Source organism: Dendrobates tinctorius, unplaced genomic scaffold (assembly GCF_039654945.1).
Source record: "Dendrobates tinctorius isolate UK_male_01 unplaced genomic scaffold, ASM3965494v1 ptg000111l, whole genome shotgun sequence".
Lineage (NCBI taxonomy): Eukaryota > Metazoa > Chordata > Amphibia > Anura > Dendrobatidae > Dendrobates > Dendrobates tinctorius.
Genome location: NW_027361779.1, coordinates 9,110,921 through 9,127,064, shown reverse-complemented (window position 1 = coordinate 9,127,064; position 16,144 = coordinate 9,110,921). Strand labels below are relative to the sequence as shown.

The 16,144-nt window shown below is 43.5% G+C and overlaps 1 protein-coding gene across 1 annotated transcript in view; it reads right to left on the bottom strand.

Moving 5' to 3' along the window:
* The window catches only part of MCHR2 (melanin concentrating hormone receptor 2), a 549,146-nt gene that overhangs the window by 268,077 nt on the left and 264,925 nt on the right, over nucleotides 1–16,144 (bottom strand). The gene's annotated exons all lie outside the window — the stretch shown is intronic.

The following is a 16,144-nucleotide window of genomic DNA, read 5'->3' as shown; positions in this document are numbered from 1 at the left end:
GCTGTGGAGGAAGGAAGACAGTGGGGCTGTAGACAGGGGAAAGGCACGCATTCAGGAGCGTCGATGGCATTGGCTGTTCTGTGTGCACACACTGCACAGGACCTGTAATGAGGTCACAGGAGGGGGAGGAGTGAGGGGTCACCTGATCAGGGGCCTCAGTGTGTGCAGAACGAATGCTGCTGTCTGTGTGCTGGTTCTCATGGTACTGGATGAAGGTTATTTTATGTGTGGGGTCAGGAGGAGTTTACAGGGTGATGGAGCGGAGCCCTGTGTGAACGAGGTGTAAGGAGCGGAGCCCTGTGTGTATGAGGTGTATGGAGCGGAGCCGTGTGTGTACGAGGTGTACGGAGCAGAGCCCTGTGTGTACGAGGTGCATGGAGCGGAGCCGTGTCTGTACGAGGTGTACGGAGCCCTGTGTGTATGAGGTGTACAGAGCAGAGTCCTGTGTGTACGAGGTGTATGGAGCGGAGCCCTGTGTGTACGAGGTGTACAGAGCGGAGCCCTGAGTGTACGAGGTGTATGGAGCGGAGCCGTGTCTGTACGAGGTGTATGGAGCCCTGTGTGTATGATGTGTACGGAGCGGAACCCTGTGTGTACGAGGTGTATGGAGTGGAGCCGTGTGTGTACAAGGTGTACGGAGCAGAGCTGTGTGTGTACGAGCTGTACGGAGCAGAGCCCTGTGTGTATGAGGTGTACAGGGCGGAGCTCTGTGTGTATGAGCTGTACGGAGCAGAGCCCTGTGTGTATGAGGTGTACAGGGCGGAGCCCTGTGTGTATGAGTTGTACGGAGCAGAGCCCTGTGTGTATGAGGTGTACGGAGCGGAGCCCTGTGTGTACGAGGTGTACGGAGAAGAGCCCTGTGTGTACGAGGTGTACGGAGCAGAGCCCTGTGTGTACGAGGTGTACGGAGCAGAGCCCTGTGTGTACGAGGTGTAAGGAGCAGAGCCCTGTGTGTACGAGGTGTACAAAGCAGAGCCCTGTGTGTACGAGGTGTACAGAGCAGAGCCCTGTGTGTACGAGGTGTATGGAGCGGAGCCCTGTGTGTACAAGGTGTACGGAGCAGAGCCCTGTGTGTACGAGGTGTACGGAGCAGAGCCCTGTGTGTATGAGGTGTACGGAGAGGAGCCCTGGGTGTACGAGGTGTATGGAGCGGAGCTGTTTTGTGTACGAGGTGTACGGAGCCCTGTGTGTATGAAGTGTACGGAGCAGAGCCCTGTGTGTACGAGGTGTATGGAGTGGAGCCATATGTGTGTACGAGGTGTACGGAGCGGAGCCCTGTGTGTATGAGGTGTACGGAGCGGAGCCGTGTGTGTACGACGTGTGTGGAGCCACGCGTGTACGGGGTGTATTAAGTTTGAAAGGAATGCAGCCCCCCAGCTCAATTTTTTTTTAAGTGTGGCCCATTTACTCTGCCAAGTTTGAGACCCCTGCTGTAGAGGGAGAGAGCGGGAGAGCAGGGCTGTGAAGGAAGAGAACGGGCCTGTGGACGGGGAGAGCAGGGCTGTGAAGGAAGAGAATGAGGCTGTGGACGGGGAGAGCAGGGTTGTGAAGGAAGAGAACGGGGCTGTGGAGGGAGAGAGTGGGAGAGCAGGGCTGTGGATGAAGAGACCCGGGCTGTGGATGGGGAGAGCAGGGCTGTGAAGGAAGAGAACGGGGTGTGGAGGGAGAGAGTGGGAGAGCAGGGCTGTGGACGAAGAGACCGGGGCTGTGGAAGAAGAGAGCGGGGCTGTGGAGGGATACCGGGACATGGATGTAGAGCGCGACTGCGGAGGGATAAAATGGGATGGCGGTTGGAGAGTGGGGATGTTAAGGAAGACAGCGGGACCCACAGTTAGGTACTATGCCCGGGCAACGCCGGGCTCTTCAGCTAGTTTATACATACAGTTGAAACCAGAAGTTTACATACACTATATAAAAAGACACATATGCATGTTTTTCTCAATATCTGACATGAAATCTGAATAAACCTTTGCCGTTTTAGGTCAATCAGAATTACTATAATTATCAATATTTCCCAAATGCCAGAATAATGAGACAGATGATGTTTTAAGGCATTTTTATTACATACTGCAAAGTCAAAAGTTTACAGACATTTCATTAGTATTTGGTACAATTGCCCTTAAACGGAATAACTTGGGTCAAATGTTTGGGAAGTTCTTCCACAAGCTTCTCACAATAATTGGTCGGAATTTGGGCCCATTGCTCATGACAAAACTGGTGTAAATGATTCAGGCTTGTAGGTCATCTTGCTCACACCTACCTTTTCAGCTTTGCCCATAAATTTTCAATAGGACTGAGATCAGGGCTTTGTAATGGCCACTCCAAACCATTTACTTTCTTATACTTAAGACACTTTGTAACCATTTTGGCAGTATGCATTGGGTCATTGTCCATTTGGGAGATCCATTTCTGCCCAAGCTTTAACTTCCTGGTTGATGTGTTGAGATGTTGCTTCAGTATTGCCACATAATTTTCTTTTCTCATTATGCCATCTATTTTGGAAAATGCACCAGTCCCTCCTGCAGCAAAACAACCCCAAAACATGTTGCTGCCACAAGGTGTTTAACAGTTGGTATGGGGCTCTTAGGCATCCAAGCTTCTCCCTTTTTCCTCCTATCTTAACGATGGTCATTATGCCCAAAAAGTAAAATTTTAGTTTCATCAGACCATAGGACATGTCTTCAAAAATTAAAGTTTTTGTTCCTGTGTGCATTTGCTAACATTAATCTGGCTTTTTTTGTTTCTTGTGGAATAATATCTTCTACCTGGCAGAGTGGCCTTTCAGCACATGTTGATAAAGTACTCATTTCACTGTGGATATTATATTGACACAATCTTACCAGATTCCGCCATTATCTTCACAAATTCTTTTGCTTTTGTCCCCGGGTTGATATGCATATGTCGGACAAAAGAATGTTCATCATTGGGACTCAGAACCCTTCTCCTTCCAGAACGGTATGATGACTAGACATCCCATCTTGGCTGTACTAGAGTGAACGAGGCACCTTCAGGTATCTTGAAATTGTACCCAAGGATATGCAATTCTCTTCCTGATATCTTGGCTGATGTCCTGAGACTTTCCCATGATGCTACACAAAGAAGCAGTGTGTTTCAAGTGTGCATCAGAAGCTTCCAAACACATGACATCATCATATGGACGGTCCAAAATTGTTTAAAGGCAAAGTAATCTTAATGTATGTAAACTTTTGACTTTGCAGTAAGTAATAAAAATGCCTTAAAACATTATCTTTATCATTATTCTGGAATTTCACAAAAAATAATAATTATGGTGATCCTAATTGACCTAAAACGGGAAAGGTTTATTCTGATATCATGTCGGATATTGAAAAAACATGCATATGCAACTTTTTATATAGTGTATGTAAACTTCAGGTTTCAATGTATGTTCAGATGTGTCTTTGAAACCAGAAAATAGTCTTGGTGGGGCTTAGCAATATAAAACGCTTGAAAGAATAGTTAAGCCTTGATCCTGTGACCTGGGATGTGTAGTTAGCTTTAGGTGAAGAAAATAAAAAAATGTATTGACTCCAACTCTAATTTCAAAATTATAATATTAAATTCTATATATTATTAATATTGTGCAGATGATTTATTAAATGCATAGCTTATTTCATACTTACTTTTATTAGAAATTTAGGAAAGTTAGTTTTAAATCACATAAATATTGTTAAGATCTATCAATTTAAAGTGTTAGTCCAGCACCTAAACTACAATTTCTAAATATCTATCTACAGTAAATAAACTCTTTTGTATTTAGCTTTATTATAAAATACCCTACACTTCTCCCACACCAGCTAATCACTCCATAAGTATTTTTTTACTTCACTTACTGTAATATTTTGTTTGAGAAGAGTCTTGAATAGGAAGTCACAGGAGGCTGGAGCTTCAATCATTTTCCTGCAGAGGCTATAACCCCCCCTGGAACAGGACATCATCAGGGAGCAGCAATGAAGTTAGTTAATACAGTTTGTTGCTTCATCACTCTCTGAAGATGTCCTGAATCCATGGTAATAGAAGCTGCGGGAGATAGAAACAGTGAGTTTCACCAGGACCATTCTAAATATTCTAACACCACCAACAAGCGAATACTCATCAAGGGACAGTGAAAGAAACAGTGAGTGACAATCAGAGCCAGTCAGAAGATGATTTGTTTGAGGGCAGTGCAAAAGATTGGGGGACGGCATGGGTGTGATTCACTGCTTCTATCTCCACCCCTTGACAAAGACTTGTTTTATAGTTAGATGTTGTGGTGGTGCAGATAGAAGTAGAGTGCCGGAATTGCACTCACTTCTCCAGCAGCGTCTGTCACCATGAATCCAGGATATTTTCAGAGGGTAGCAATGTAACAAACTGTAGTAAGTAACTTAAGCACTGCACCTTGATGATTTCCTGTTGCAGGAGTGACAATTGATACTGCAGAGAAGTGAGAACAACCTTAGCTTCCTGTGATGTCCTGTTTGAGACTCCTCCCAAATGGAGCATGACAGGAAGTGAAGTAAAAATGAAAACACATTTAACGATTGGCTAGAAAGTGAAACTTGTAAGGTATTATATAATAAAGCAATTAGAAAACTGGTTAGGATTTAAACAGATATTTAGAAAGAACATTTTATGTATTGAACTACCACTTTAAGGCCCTTATTTAAAATCTCAATAGGTAAATTGACTGGAATACAAGGCTAGAAGGATACACCTTATTTGTGATAAACAGACTGAATAAACAAGGAGGAGGTGTCACATTGTATGTTAGAAAAGCGTATATCTGCACTGAGATCCAAGCTTCAGAGACTGGGAGTTCTGTGGTGTGGAAACAGTTTAGTTAAGACTACAAGGAGAGGACAATGGAAAGGACACCATTGTAGGCATTTACTACAGGCCGCCTGTGCAAGCTGAAGATATGGATGAACTTTTTATGCATCAAATGGCCAAGTTCTCCAAAAAATATGACATAATGGTCATCGGAGATTTCAACTATCCAGACATTTGTTGGGATTCTCTCTCAGGCAAAACTAACAGGTCAAGCAAATTCTTATCCTCTGTTGTTGACAACTTTATCTTCCAAAAGGTAGGGGCAAAAACAAGGGGATCTGCTGCCTTGGATATAATTCTTATAAACAGGGAGGAAATGGTTGAAGAGGTAAGAGTAGCTGGGACCCTAGGAGGTAGTGACCATGATATTTTAGAATTTTGGATAATTAGAAGAGGAACACCTGTGAAGACTCAAACTTCAAGGTTAGATTTCAGAAAGGCAGATTTTAAGGGACTCAGAAAGAGAATCAGAGGGATCCAATGGCTGCACATCCTTAAGGGCAAAAATGTCCAGGAAGGATGGGAAATATTGAAAAATGAGATTCTTAAAGCACAATCGTTAACAATGTTGAAGAGAGGGAAGAATATGAAGCATTTAAGGAAATCAGGATGGATGAACACAGAACTTAAACTTGTGCTAAAAAGTAAGAAAGAAATGTTCATCAAATAGAAAGAAGATGGCATATCTAAAGAAGAATATTATGCTGTCTGCAGAACCTGCAGGGGTCGCATCAGATTAGCTAAAGCTGACAATGAATTAAGGCTTGCAAGAAACGTCAAAAGCAATAAAAAAGGATTGGGGGATATGTCAAAAGTAAAAGAAAAGTCAAAGATGCTATAGAATTTTTACAAGATGAAAATGATGAAATGGTAAGAAAGGATATTGAGAAGGCTGAACTTTTAAATACCTATTTTGCCTCTGTTTTCTTTCAGAAAAGAAATTTAATATCAACTGATCTTCAATGTCCTATTAAAGGAATAGAAGAATCCAGGCTATCTATAAACAGAAAGATAGTGAAGGATTACTTAACAAACATAAATGAATTCAAGTCTCCAGGTCCAGATAAATTACATCCCAGACTATGGAAGGAGATAGCCGAAGAAATTTTTGAACCACTCTCCATAATCTTTGAAAATTTTTGGAAATCAGAAGAAGTCCCAGAATACTGGACTGGAGAAGACCAAATGTTGGTCCTATCTTCAAAAAGGGGAATAAGATAGACCCAGGGAATTATAGGCCAGTAAGTCTGACTTCTATACCAAGAAAGATCTTTGAACAAATTATTAAACAACGTGTATGTACGTACCTGGATAAGAATGAAGTGATTAACCAGATTCAGGTTGGGTTTGTAACTAATAAGTCATGTCAGACTAACTAAATTTCCTTCTATGACAGAATCACTGACTGGGTGGATCAGGAAAATGCTGTAGATATAGTATATCTTGACTTCAGCAAAGCATTTGACAAAGTATCTCACACCATCCTTACCAAAAAAATGACTAAGTATGGAATGGACAGGGCAACTGTTAGGTGGATTCATAACTGGCTTAGTGATCGGACTCAAAGAGTGGACGTAAATGGCTGCACATCCAGTTTGTAGATTGTCTCACGAGGGGTACCACAGGGCTCTATTCTGGGCCCTGTATTGTTCAACATCTTTATCAATTATTTAGATGAAGGAATTAAGGGTACACTGATTAAATTTGCTGTTGACACAAAATTAGGAGGGCTAGCTAATACTAGAGAAGAGAGAAAGAGGATTCAAAAAGATATATATAAACTGGAGCAGTGGGCAGCAACTAACAGAATGGCTTTTAACAGGGAAAAATGCAGTACTACATCTGGGCAATAAAAATGAAAAAAGCATATACAGAATGGGAGGAATAGGGCTAAGCAACAGCACATGTGAAAAAGACCTGGGTATACCAATAGATCATAAACTAAACATGAGTCAGCAGTGTTATGCAGCAGCAAAAAAGGCAAATACAATTCTGGGATGTATTAATAGAGGCATACAGTCTAGATCTCATGAAGTCATTATCCCCCTCTATTCCTCTTTGGTCAAACCTCAACTGGAATACTGAGAAGGGAACTCAGCAAAATGATAGGCATCATAGTTATAGCAATAGATTATACACACATAGCAAATAAATAATTGTGGTGCTCAAATTGGGACAAATACAGGACCAATTGCAATAACAAACAATGGAAGAACAAGAGAAAAGAGCGGCCAAACAAATCCAAAGTAATATAAAATAAAAATGCTTTATTAAATTATCATATAGAGGGAACAAATGGATGGAGAAAAAAGTGCATATGTGCAGATAAAATTGCAAAGACAGCAAGGTGCATGCAAAAGGTTATATAATACATATAATCAAATTAGTATGGAACCATATACTCAAAATAAATGAAATAGACTAAACCTAAAGAAGATGGCAATATTAGAGCACCAGGGTAATACAATATGTGAACAGGTTCATAATAGTGATCCAAAAGTAAAGATACCACCGGAACAAAGTATCAAAATGTCAAACATCTTATCCAGGTGAGAGGTAAGGGACAACCCAGCACCAACATCCACCCCAACACGCGTTTTGGCGTTGCCTTCATCAGGAAGCGTGACAAAAAAGTGCAGGTTTAAAAAGGGTGATGTGATCAATGAATGTAAGGGCTGGAAATAACAAATCAAAGGGTAGAAGATGTCATCGGTTGGTGCTAAAGGCAGCAGGAAATTATGTCAGCTATCCAATTTGCACTACGATGAAGCGAACCGCCAAGCCGCACATACATATTAGCACATGGCAATTGCGCATGTGCAGACAGCCCCAAAATGTAGTGGCAGCACATGCACAAGAAATACCAAAAGAGGACATGACTGACGCATGTGATGCCTTATCCACCACCATGGCAGACAGCATCAACGTCATGCGGGTGCGGCGACATGAGCAAAAGTGTCAGCTGAGGCTGGCCCCCACAAATAGACACTGAGAACGGAAGGACATAGATGGAGGGATGGCGCGCATGCATACCAGGCACATCAAATGAATGGTAATGTGCAGCACAGCTATAGATGTGTACAACAGGCTATAAAAAGACAATATACATAGGTGAAAGGGGTCCAAAAATAAAGAGCAGACACGCCAAATATAAACAGCCATAGATATTGACCAAAATACAAGCAATATATACAGTATATATATATGTATATATATATATACATACATAGGAAATGAGTACATATTATATAATAGACCGCTGAACAATGTACAGCAACGCCATAAGACATAATAAAAATGGAGAATATCAGACTATACATATAAATCACTCAATATGGTACAAACATATAAATAATAGCAGATAATCAGATGGTCGACTCCTAGAATGAGATAATGGACAGGAAAAAACCCAAGATACAGGTCACAACACAGAGTCCTGAAGAAGATAAAAGATGAATTAAAAAAAAACAAAATAAATAGGCACAAAGAAGCAACCTTATGCACAAAAGATGGAAAGGAAAAAACATATTGCAAACAGGGCAAAACTAAAACTCCCATTTAGACCAGTGGGGTGTAACGTGTTAAGGGTCCATATCCAGCATGATTCAAGCTGGGCCAATTTCTGCGATATCCTCCCCCAGCGCACGCTGACATCAATGAAATCGATGTCTCTCACCCGCAAGAGGGAGGTATCACAGTTTCATCAATTAAACAATAAAACCTGTTACATGATTTGGCTTCAACACTCACTATCTCGTAACCCACTATTCCTACTCTATACCTCTTACCTAAGATCCATAAGGATATCCAAAGCCCACCTAGTTGCTTGATTATTTCTGGAGCGGGGAATTTCTTGGAACATGTCAAATCAATGGATTGATTCAATCTTGCAGCCGCTTATTGAAAGCCTTCCTTCCTTTTTTAAAGATACCGGTGCATGGCTTTAAAGGATTGGTGGACTACACGTAGACAGGGAGTCCATATTGGTGACAGCTGATGTGGAATCCCTGTATACCAATATTAGGCATTCCGCTGGACTTTCAGCTACTAAATATCACCTTGGTATGACTAGTCTTCTAATTGAGTTCCAGGACCTTGTCCTTGAACTCTTGGAATTCACGGTAACACATAACTTTTTTACTTTTAAGGGGTCCTTCTTTCTGCAGCTCCAGGGAACAGCTATGGGTGCTGCCTTTGCTCCGGGCTATGCGTGTCTTTTCCTGAGGCTGTGGGAGAGGGACCTCTTCCTGTCAGATCGGGTGTTGTTGATGGACCGTGTCCCATTTTGGACACGGCACATCGATGACATATTTTTGGATCTTGCAGGGGACTTAAATTGCTTCATGAATTTATGAATTCTTTGAGTAGTGAAACCTTCACCTGGGGGGGCTGGTGAGGGAAGAGAGGATACACATTACAAGTAGGAACACTGTGCAACTGCACAGGTGTCACAGGCAACAAGAGAGAGTGGTCAGACGAACCAAGTCAGAAACCATCAAGAGGAGATGTACCAGAAGTAGCAGTAATACACATAGTCAAAATACCAAGCCAAGGGTCAGAAAGCCAAACATGGGCATGGGGTCCAAAAACGTGAGGCGAAATACGTGGTCGGGGTACAAGCCGGGTACAAGCCGGGGAATCAAAAGCCAGACATAGAACATAGAAGCAAAGAGGAATACCAAGAGACGGGGTCAGAGATCAGTCCAGGTCACACACGTGGATACAAGTCAAAGGCAGGAGGATCACCAAGGTACAAGGGTCAGAGACTCTAAACTGGAAGCTTGAGCTATCACTAACACTGGTAAGCAGGCTGTGACGGACTGAAATTGCCCAGCTGGCTCCAGAACGAGGCCGAGGAGAATAACCCCTGCATGACCAGTCCAGAGTAAAGACAGCAGAAAATAAACTCCGGACTGGACCATGACACTTTAAACTTCAATGATCGTAATATTCGCATTACTTATCATTATGATGATATGATGATACGAAAATTGAGTTTCTGGATGTCTTGATTAGTCGTGATGCAACCAGTGTCCTGCACACGGACATTTATCAAAAACCCATGGCCACTAATTCTTTGCTGCATGCTTCCTCTGCACACCCCAGGCATATGGTTCAGTCCATGGCTACTGGGCCGTTCCTTCACCTATCGCAAAATCTGTTCCACCAATGAGGATTTTTGAAAGACCGGCTGAGGAATTAAATCCCGTTTTTATGCACGTGGATATAGTAGAAGAATGGTTAAAAAGGCGTATAATTGTGCTAGGCATTCCTCAAGAAATGAGTTAGTGCATAAAACATCTGAAAGGAATCTTACCAATTTAGTGTGATTTGTTACAGACTACCATACATGCTTTGCACAAGTGAGAGAGGCATTAACTAAATCTTGGCCAATCCTTCAAGCCGATCCGGTCATTTCTAAATATGTTTCTGAGAGACCTATTATCACCATTCGGCATTCCAAGAACCTTGGCAACTCACTTGCGCAGAGCCATTATGTTGAAAATTATGGGACTATATTTTTGGATTCCTTTCCATTGAGAAATGGAAGTGCTCCATGTGGCCGATGCTTGTTCCAATATCGAAAAATGTAACTCTTTTTTCAATGTGGATAGATCTAAGATTTAAGGCATTAAGAGATATATAACGTGTATTACCTGTAATGTGATTTAGGCCGGTTTCACATTAGCGCTTTTTAAGCGCACGCACGGCCGGGGGTAGCTCCGCCCCCGAGCCGGCTCTCTGCCCGGCGTGCCCGCCCCTTGCTTGTAGCGCCGCCTACTAACGGACAGCGGCGCCTGCGATCGGCGCACCCTATCTTTAGCATAGGGTGCGCAGATCGTGCGCAGGCCGTGCGCTAGTTGCGCTTTGACCTGCGCTGCGCACTTTTGACGTTGCGCCGTGCGCGCCCAAATCCGAAAAGTTTGATTTTGGCGTGCACGGCGCACCGTCAAAAGTGCGCAGCGCAGGTCAAAGCGCAACTAGCGCACGGCCTGCGCACGATCTGCGCACCCTATGCTAAAGATAGGGTGCGCCGATCGCAGGCGCCGCTGTCCGCTAGTAGGCGCCGCTACAAGCAAGGGGCGGGCACGCCGGGCAGAGAGCCGGCTCGGGGGAGGAGCTACCCCCGGCCGTGCGTGCGCTGAAAAAGCGCTAATGTGAAACCGGCCTTACTTTGCCATTTGTCCTTGTGGACTTATTTATATTGGGCTTACTACCTGTCCCTTGAAGGTACGCCCGAGAGAGCAAATTTTTGGCGTCACTGCCGCCATCGACCACACGGATCCATCCACTCTTAAAACTTTTCCTCTGATTTTTTGGACACATCATAACTGTGATTCCTCCCTCTTGTGGGTGAGGGGCATCAATTTCATTGATGTCGGCATCTGCGGTTGGAGGATATTGCAGAAACTGACCCAGCTTGAGTCACGCTGGATATGGACCCATAGCACGTTACATCCCACTGGTCTAAATGAGAGTATTAGTTTTGCCCCTTTTTTGTGATTCCCCCTGTCTGCAATAGGTTATTTATGTTTGTACCATATCCAGTGATTTATATGTAGAGTCCGGTATTCTCCATTTTTATTATGTCTTATGGTGCTACTATACGTTGTTCATAGAATTGTATATAAGTCAAAATTAATAAAAGAAAAAAATGCTACTCCACACCTTGGGCTAAGTTCACACACCGTGTTTTTGCTGCATTTTTGTACATTTGCATTGCTTTCAATGGTGAAAAAAGTTCAAAAGGAAAAGTATTTTTATCATTTTAATACCTTATCTTTCCATGTGGTGTGTGAGAAATGATCAGACACTTTGAAAATCACAATTTTTATTTTTTTTCAGGGCCATCAGCCTGCCATCACAATTTGTAGATGGCCATCATGTCACCCTTTCTATTGTTAGAGGGCCAGCTGTTGTCTTGTAGACAGATGAGATCAAGATAGAGTATTTTGTTAAGGCACATAATTCTACTGTTTACGGTAAATAGAATGACGGATACAAATTAAAGAACACAGTAGTTACAATAAAATATGGTGGAGGTTCACAGATATTTGGGGGTTGCTTTGCTGCCTCTAGCCCTAGGTGCCTTGACTATGTGCAAGGCTTCATGATATATGAGTAGAGATGAGTGACTTTGCCTTTTTTTACGGTCGAGTCTGGTTTCATGAAACCCAACTTTCGGGTTGAAAGTCGGGTCGAACGAAATCGGCCGACTATAGAGAAAAGTCGAAGGCCGACTGAAACACGAAACCCAGTGCAAGTCAATGGGGAAGCAAAGTCGGCAGGGAGTGGAGGACAGTAAACACACCTACAGTGCCCATTTCAATGCCAACATCAATTCTTATTACTAAAGCTTGTCAACCTTAATTTACTTTATAATAATAGTTACGCATTGAAAACTGGGGGTTATTTGGCTAAAGTTTTGGGGCGGTAGAGCTGGCTCCAGGTTTTTGTGTACCCCGGGCCAAAGAGTGTCAGTGCGCCCCTTTAACACATACCACAATTCATGATGCTCCTATACGGCACAGAAATATAGGTATAGTACAATGAAAAATACTTCACTTCTTACATGACATGACTGATATCTATTATAAATTCTGCAATAGCTCAAAAACGGACAGTATATTACTCCATACAGTATTATGGCCACCACATAGTGCGAAATACAGAATAATGAGTCCCATATATTTCTCCATACAGAATAATTGGTCCCATATAATGTTCCATACAGTATATGATGAGCTCCACATAACACTACAGTATATGATGGTCTCCATAGATGATGCTCCAGTGTGTTATGGGCCCAAATAATGCTCCATATATAATGGGCCCCATTTCCAATGCTCCAGTGTATAATGGGCCCCATAGATGCTGCTCCAGTGCCTGATCTGCCCCATTTAGAATGCTCCAGTATATGATGGGCCCCATGGATGATGCTCCAGTGTCTTATGGGGCCAAATAATGCTCCATATATAATGAGCACCATTTCTAATGCTCCAGTGTATAATGGGCCCCGTAAATGCTGCTCCAGTGTCTGATGTCCCCCATTTGGAATGCTCCACTATATGATGCACCTCATGGATGATGCTCCAGTGTGTTATGGGCCCAAATAATGCTCCATATATAATGGGCCCCATTTCCAATGCTCCAGTGTATAATGGGCCCCATAGATGCTGCTCCAGTGTCTGATCTGCCCCATTTAGAATGCTCCAGTATATGATGGGCCCAATGGATGATGCTCCAGTGTCTTATGGGGCCAAATAATGCTCCATATATAATGAGCACCATTTCTAATGCTCCAGTGTATAATGGGCCCCGTAAATGCTGCTCCAGTGTCTGATGTCCCCCATTTGGAAGGCTCCATATGATGGGCCTCATGGATGGTGCTCCAGTGTCTTATGGGCCCAAATAATGCTCCATATATAATCTGCCCCATTTAGAATGCTCCAGTATATGATGTGCCCCATGGATGATGCTCCAGTGTCTTATGGACCCAAATACACCTCCATTTATAATCTGCCCAATTTAGAATGCTCACGTATATGATGGGCCTCATGGATGATGCTCCAGTGTCTTATGGGCCCAAATAATGCTCCATATATAATCTGCCCCATTTTGAATGCTCCAGTATATGATGGGCCCCCTGGATGATGCTCCAGTGTCTTATGGGCCCAGATAATGCTCCATATATAATGAGCCTCATTTCTAATGCTCTAGTGTATAATGCGCCCTGTAAATGCTGCTCCAGTGTCTGATGTCCCCCATTTGGAATTCTCCAGTATATGATGGGCCTCATGGATGATGCTCCAGTGTCTTATGGGCCAAAATAATGCTCCATATATAATCTGCCCCATTTAGAATGCTCCAGTATATGATGGGCCCCATGGGTGATGCTCCAGAGTGTTATGGGCCCAAATAATGCGCCATATATAATGGGCCCCATTTCTAATGCTTCAGTGTATATTGGGCCCCATAGATGCTGCTCCAGTGTCTGATCTTCCCCATTTAGAATGCTCCAGTATATGATGGGCCCCATGGATGATGCTCCAGTGTCTTATGGGCCCAAATACAGCTCCATATATAATCTGCCCCATTTAGAATGCTCCAGTATATGATCATGGATGATGACCATGGATGATGCTCCAGTGTCTTATGGGCCCAAATAATGCTCCATATAGAATGTGCCCCATTTAGAATGAACCCAGGCATGGTATGTGAAAAGAGCTCCATGAAGTAATCTAAAGTGTGGGCTGCCGCATCCTTCCCTTTTGGTGTGGGTAAAGGACCCAAGGAAAGGGGTTGCTCCTGACCAGAAGCCTGCAATGATGACTCAGTGCTTGCATATTTTGAGACTTCAGAAGAGGAGGCGATAGAGCTGGAGGCTGTTTCAGCAATGTAAGCCAAAACCAGTTCCTGATGCTCCGGCTTAAAAAGCAGTTTACCTACTCCCAGAAAAGGGAGCCTTACAGGCCTTCTGAAGCCAGACCATGACACAGGCTCAACACCTCCTGCCTTAGCTGTTATTGTGCTTTTGGCACTACCAGCAGATGCACCACCACCACCATCAGTACCAGGTGGCCCCCCACGCCCATGTCCGTGGTCTCTTCCACCATACTTACTAGTTTTTGTGAAAATGGACCCAAATACCAGCAGATATATGGTACTGTATCAGAAGCATACAGCTCTATACAGTCTAGGGATAATTGTAAATCTCCATATATATATTTCTTGAGTCATACACAGACGCTCACAGGCTCAGTATGGATTACACAATAATATAAAAAGTTGAAAAAGGGTACAGTATCACCAGATACAAGGTATATATAGTAATAATAATAATAATAATAATTTTTATTTATATAGCGCCAACATATTCCGCAGCACTTTACAATTAAGCGGGGACATGTACAGACAATAAATTCAATACAAGTTAAGACAATTCAAACAGTGACATTAGGAGTGAGGTCCCTGCTCGCAAGCTTACAATCTACAAGGAAATGGGGGGACACAGTAGGTGAAAAATGCTTGTTAATTCAGGTCTGGCAATTATAATAGGGATTTTCATATAAAGCTGCATGATCCGGTCATCAGCCCGTGTGTTTAAGTGCAATAGACAAGTATCAAGTGCAGTTATCATGTGCATGAAGGGTGTGGAGACAGATGAATAGTAGGGTGCAGATTCAGAATAATATTTGGAAGGAGGGAACAGGGCAAAGTTAGCTTGCTGGGTAGTTGATGTGGTAGGCTTGTTTGAAGAGATGGGTTTTCAAAGCGCGCTTGAATAGGTCAGGGCCAGGTATCAGTCTGATCGCCTGGGGAAGTGCATTCCAGAGAGCTGGAGCAGCACGAGAGAAGTCTTGGAGGCGGAGGTGCGAGGTTCGGATTACGGGGGATGTTAGTCTTAGGTCATTTGTAGAACGGAGGGCACGTGTAGGGCGATAGACAGAGATGAGAGAGGAGATATAAGGCGGTGCAGAACAGTGGAGAGCTTTGTGGGTGAGAGAGATGAGTTTATACTGGACCCTGTAGCGAATAGGTAGCCAGTGTAATGACTGGCACAAGATGGAGGCATCGGTGAAGCGGCTGGACAGAAATATGACCCTGGCTGCCGCATTCAAGATGGATTGGAGAGGAGAAAGTTTGGTAAGAGGGAGACCGATCAGAAGAGAGTTGCAGTAGTCCAGGCGAGAATGAATAAGAGCGACAGTAAGAGTCTTAGCAGTTTCAAAGGTGAGAAAAGGTCAGATTCTGGAGATGTTTTTAAGATGCAGGTGACAAGAGCGACTGAGTGATCGGATGTACGGAGTAAAGGAAAGTTCAGTGTCGAATATGACCCCAAGACAGCGGGCATGCTGCTTGGGAGTTATGGTTGAACCCTCCAGGGTTATTTCGATGTTAGGTAGAGTGAGGTTAGTAGAGGGGAGAAACACAAGAAGTTCAGTTTTAGAGAGATTTAGTTTCAGATAGAGGGAGGACATGATGCTAGAGACAGCAGACAGACAATCCTTGGTATTTTGAATTAGGGTAGGGGTGATGTCAGGGGAAGAAGTGTATAATTGGGTGTCATCAGCATAGAGATGATACTGGAACCCAAATCTGCTGATTGTTTGTCCAATAGGGGCAGTGTATAAAGAGAAGAGGAGGGGGCCTAGGACTGAGCCCTGCGGGACCCCGATAGTAAGGGGACGAGAAGAGGAAGAGGAGCCAGAAAAAGATACAGTGAAGGAGCGGTCAGAGAGGTAGGAGGAGAACCAGGAGAGGGCTGTGTCCTTGAGGCCTATAGAGCGGAGCATAGTGAGGAGGAGCTGGT